Genomic DNA, 6000 nt, shown 5'->3' with positions numbered 1-6000 from the left:
AAAAGTTAAATATAGAAAGCTTGCAAAAAATGGAGTGGCAATTTGCTTTCTTAATAAATTCCTGCAACATCATGAGTAGTGAATACAGAAAAAAAACACTTGTAACACAAATGGTGATGATGTTTGAAATATAGCAAGGGAAATGGCTGTTCTGAGTGTGCCTAGTCATGAGTGAGATGAACTAAAGAGGTCTGAAACCAGCACTGTGCTCTTGTTCAAGTGTGCTCAGTGCTCATTGCACATTTTACTACCTATTCTTGTTCATAACCAGATGATTTTAAAACTAGTGGACTGAATGATTTCATTGAGGAGTAAGTCACCTGATTATTTACAAAGTGTTCCCTCCCACACATCCCAGCACAAAAACTTTTACCCAAAGCACTCTCTGGTAATCACCATGGTACATGTGCAGTCCCTATTCATAACTGTGCTTTAACTGCAGTGAGAGTTAATTGAGGCTCCTTTGACAGGCTCCTTTGACACAGATGGTAGTACAAAACCAGGCCATTTTTGGGATGGATGCCACCTTTCTTTCAGTCTCCCTTGTAGCCATCTCACTTTCACTCATGTTTAGCTAATCTGTTCCTTTCTCTTTCCTGTTCTCTTTCTCAACTAGAAAGAATATATTTGCATCATTCCCTCATGTGACATCAATCCAAAGCTATGTAAGGTGCATTATGGGATGGCCAGGAGAATATTCATGGGAATGTGCTGGTTTGATCCCAGGTCTCGTCCAGCTGTGGTAGTGCTCTCTGCAATGCACACCTGAGAGCAGGGAGCAGACAATGGATGGAAACTGCAGTACCTCTCTAGGTCTCTGTATGACACAAGAACACAGCACCATTTGTAAACACCCTTTTTGACACAAACACACACAAAAAAAAGGGCACCATGGGCAAGCAGATCAAAGCAATGTGATTGCATTTCAAGTCTGATGCAGCTCATTCCTGAAGCCAAGGTGAATAGCCTAATCCAATGTATCATTCCTGTGCAGGCAGACCCTCAGGCTGGCATCATGTCCCATGGAGCACTGCTCCAGCATGCAGCATCTGCCACTACTTGCCCTAGGGCTTGGCATCCAGCTGCCCTGTTCTTCCCTCCTCCCTGTGGAAGGTGCTTTGCACAAACTTTGATGGTTGAAAACTGGGCTGATTCAGGCCTTTTAATGCACTGACTCTCACTCTGGTCAGTGCTACTTGATCTCTGATCCACCTCCTTGACCTTCAGGCATTCACAGGGGCAGATTTACAGTGATTTAGCCTTAATTTTTTGTGCTCTTGTTTGAGCAGATATGATTCTTCCCACTTACCCACTCTCTCCCCTGGTTAATCAATACATCAGCTGTTGACAACAACCACTGCCAGACAGTTAGTAGATGGGACAATTATTCTCACAAGGACTTTTATGTCCAGCCTTTAACCTACAACATCCAGCACAGAGCAGCTGCAAGAGCTCTGAGCAGCAGATGCCCCTTTTCTACTTCAACTGCTGTGTCTCTATCCTTTTGGTCTCTGGCTACTCAGCTGGTAGAAATCAAGCAGGAAGTATTTCCTACCCAGTGAACAGTGGTTTCAAACTTTGATGGTCTTGGATTATTCTAAGCTCTTTTTCATTGTTTTTCTTTCTTCTGGGCTCATAGTCATGATGTTTATCTCATCTGTGCATGGGAAGAGGGAGAGGAATGGGTAGGCTTGACTTGTGCTAACTGTTGGCAACAGTTGTTTAATTTTTTACAACATACACCCAAGTAACAAGGGACTGAGTAAAATATAAATAAATATGCTCTTTGGAAACCCTATACATCTTTATGGCCTATGATACCTTCAAATCATGGAAAAACACATGTTTGTTTGTTTGTCTTTTAAAAAAATATTTTGGTGGGAATGCTACCTGCCATTGCTGTAAACAAGGTCAGGAGGCCAAAATTAGTCTGTCCTATTTCACGCAAAACAGTCAACAACTTAAGATGTTTTTGCAGTAATCAGAAAATTATTGACCGGTGTCAACACCCCCTTTCTGATAAACTGTTGAAATGTTAATATTCTTGGCAAAATTGTTTTTGCTCTAATTACTGTATCCATCTGCTCTATAAGATTGATTATACTGTGAGAATGTTTGTTCTCTTGTCTCCTGCAATGATGGGCCTCTCCTTGGCGCAGAAACAGTCCTGCCTCAGCTTTACACAGACACGAATGTGCAGCAAAATCAAACCAGCATTTAGCCCCAGTAAAGCTGGATAAAAATCTCTTGAAGGACTTTATGCAATAGACACTAAATGGCTCTTGGATGGACCATCCCTTGGAAAGCTGTCGCCATGGCCAGGAACAAAATATCTGGCCTACATCCAGCACAGGAGATCTGTGATCTATAAGTCCACCAAAATACTACAAGCCTACAGAGGCTTGGCACACCGACAGTATTCCTGATTCAGCTGAGGAAAAGTTTGGCTAATTGGAGACACCAAGTCTCCTCTGTACAAGCTCCTTGGCAGGATGCAATCAAGTTGTCTGTGGGGGAGGACACTCCCCATACTGCTTCCATGAGCACCTGCAATGGCTAATGTTATCTGGATTGAAATAGTTATTCCTGGAGCCAATGTATAATATACATCCTATCTGAAGCATATGCCAAAGAAGTCTTGGTGTAAAGTTATGTCTGGTATTAATCATTATTAAAGCTATTCAGAGGAAATAAAAGAAAGAAAGAAACAAAAGGAAAGAAGGAAAGAAGGAAAGAAGGAAAGAAGGAAAGAAGGAAAGAAGGAAAGAAGGAAAGAAGGAAAGAAGGAAAGAAGGAAAGAAGGAAAGAAGGAAAGAAGGAAAGAAGGAAAGAAAGAAAGAAAGAAAGAAAGAAAGAAAGAAAGAAAGAAAGAAAGAAAGAAAGAAAGAAAGAAAGAAAGAAAGAAAGAAAGAAAGAAAGAAAGAAAGAAAGAAAGAAAGAAAGAAAGAAAGAAAGAAAGAAAGAAGGAAAGAAAGAGCAGTGGAAAAGTTATTATTTTCTTAGAAAAATGCCATTTTCCTACAGCAAGTCTGGGAGAGATTCAAAATTGCATTTCCTTTTTGAACAGGCATTTTGAAATACATGCATAAAGAAAGTAATTCAAACTCAGAAAAAATAAGAAAACATAATTTCTCTTTGAGCCTTCTTAAATAGAGGATATACTTTTTCTTTGGAACATGATACTTTTTTCACAGGCAAAAAATAAAAATCAGTAAAAGCATTTATTTCAGAGGTATGATTTTCAGTGAGAAAAAAACAAAACAAAACAAACAAACAAACAAACAAACAAACAAACAAACAAAAACTACTCTTTTCCATGTACTGAACTGCATAGTCATGTCTAACGAGTTCAAAGCCACCCAGCTATCAGACTGAGATTGCTTTCAGGTTTCCACATTGAAAAGATTTTTGGTCTTTGTAAAAATCTTCCAAGTTCTTGCCTCCATAAGGTGTACTCAGTGCATATGTCCTTATGCTTATCCTTGTGAAAAGAAGCATAAAGGTTAGAAACTTCCAAAAAGGAAGAAGGAGTTTCTAGATGTTGAAGAAATGGCTTTTTCACAGTTTTAAATTCTCAGCCTATGACTATACACAACCTTCTTGGAAATGTTATGCAGCCTAAAGAGCCTTTACTGGGTAATCATTCTCACCTTCATGTCATGCCTTTATTTGTGCCAGCAGGGAGTATTAAGCTGTACTTAGCTAACACAGGTTATTTCCAAGGCCTCAGCTAATGTACCATGCAGGAAGGTGTTCAGAAAAGTTTAAGGGAGAGAGGGGAGGGAAGTCTAACAATACTATTGTTATCAGACTTAATGGAGAAAATGTTGAGAAATAAGATTTTTTAAAGAAATTCCTCAGGGAAAAAAATATATATATATAAATAAAAGAGGGAGATTTGGTATTTTTGCTTGTTCAGTGTGCTATTTCACTGCCCGCTGATTTTACTGCATGTAAGAGAAATGTATGTAGGGAGCGAGTGAGTGCAGCCCATCCTCAATAAAACATCTCTTTCTTGTCATTCAAAGCATTTATCTTCTCTTCTGGCTTCCCACAGCAGCTTCCAACTCTGAGAATTGCAACACAATGCCACATTGCTGCTACCAATGCACTCAGCATGCTAGAGCAGGAGGAGCACAGAAGGGTTTCTACAAGAGAAACATAGCAATTCTTTCCTTATTCCAATTAGTTTCTCAAGCCTGTCTACCCTAGCACCAAAAATGCTCATTCTGCCACCACACCCACAAATCCATTGAGTCTTTGTGTCTTGTGACCACCGCTCAAAGGACTTTTCACCTGGAAAAGACAGATTTTGGCTATTGAGAAAGCCACGGAATGACTGACAAGATCCATTTCAAATAAGATTTTTACTTCAGAACATAAGCCCTGAGTAGCATATGCTGAAGTCAATATGGATTTCCAGCTATCTGTCATTGGACATCATTGGAAACCCATCATGGAAAGAAAATATGAAGTTAAAGGATTCTAAATCCTCCTGAGCCCATTGAGCTAGAAATAATTCAGCTAGATGTAATTATGTTGCCAATCCAGATCTACCTGGTCCACTGCAATCCTAGTCACCCAGTCCAGCTGCTGACTGTTCTGATGCTCTTCAATGGCACATCACTTGGGTATGTGGGCGTCCTCATGACACATCTTTACAACCGTGTTCACTACCCAGACAGCAATACCTTTCTGTAACACAGTGGCCCAGATGGGTTTTGTCACTGTGCTGCCAATAGATCTGTTTCCATTGTTGTAACTACTCCCATAGGGCATCTGCCACCATCCAAGAGTTAGTGAAGAGGTAGTACACTGGCCAGTTCTCTCGTTCAGTAATATCTAAAGCCAGCTGAATGGCCTTCTCTTCTACAAACTGGCTCAATTCACCTTTTCCTTCAGTAGGAAGGAGAAAGAGGAGTATTAAAAGTCATAATCTCTAGCTCAGACAAAAATAAACCCCTAAGAAAATGACACTGACCACAGTAGAGACCCTGTGCTCAACAAAAAGCCATTGGGAAACCCAGAAATCCCCAGGGAAGGTAGGGTTTCTCTAGGTTTTCAGCTGCTACTCTTTGAGCAGGGGCCTGAGTATATTCCCTGTGTCCCCTGAACAAAATACAGGGCTGAATGCAGTGTGACTGAATTAGGCTTGATAATTTCCTGTCTGCCTGCAGTCTCAGACTGACATCCTGACGCTGTCCTACACTGAAGGACTATTTTTGAAGCTACCTTTACAGGCACACTGGATGCAATGCAGTTTTATTTTTAAATGAAATCTTTGCTTATGAAGAACAATCCCACAGCTAGGGATGCATACTACAGAACAAGAGAGTCTGTGGGGGACCATGCTTATCACAGCAAAATCGCCTTCTCAACTGTTCAGTGCTGCTGCCGTGTCATGTTACAGTAATAACTGCAGATGAAGAGCTTTTAATTCATTGATAAAAGCAGAAGGCTGGAGTAGCTGGCTAACTGTAATGAAGCTTATTATTCTGTAGCTAATTTGTCGATTATATTAGGGTTTTGTTTCTGAGCACTTGTACCAGAAGACAGTATTATCAACATAACATCTAAACATAGAAGGTCCTGGGAAGAATGTTAATGAGCTATCACCTACCTCTGCAAAGGTCTTCGTTATTAATAGTGAGTAGCCTAAGTATAGATCAAAACTCCCTCAAGAGCGTGCAACCTGTGTAAAATATGATTACTCATTTGGAACATAACCAGAAAGTAATGGCTAAGTCATGTCTCATTTATAAGTTTGTGGTTCCTTTAATGATGGTAAATGGATGAGGACTCAACCAAAGCACCCTGGTCCAGCAGTGGGATTCCCACACACCTCCAGCAGTCACAGCCACAGCTAGGAACCCAATCCAGGGAGAAAAGCTGTACATCAAAGAGCAATGCTGCTCCCTGTCCACTGCCTTTCTCTCTTCTGCCTCCTTATTTTGCAGTCTGGAAGTCAAGAGCCCCTCAACTGCTGAAACTGTGGACGTG

Source organism: Excalfactoria chinensis, chromosome 2 (genome assembly GCF_039878825.1).
Source record: "Excalfactoria chinensis isolate bCotChi1 chromosome 2, bCotChi1.hap2, whole genome shotgun sequence".
Classification (NCBI taxonomy): domain Eukaryota; kingdom Metazoa; phylum Chordata; class Aves; order Galliformes; family Phasianidae; genus Excalfactoria; species Excalfactoria chinensis.
Note: the sequence above shows the minus strand (reverse complement) of the source record.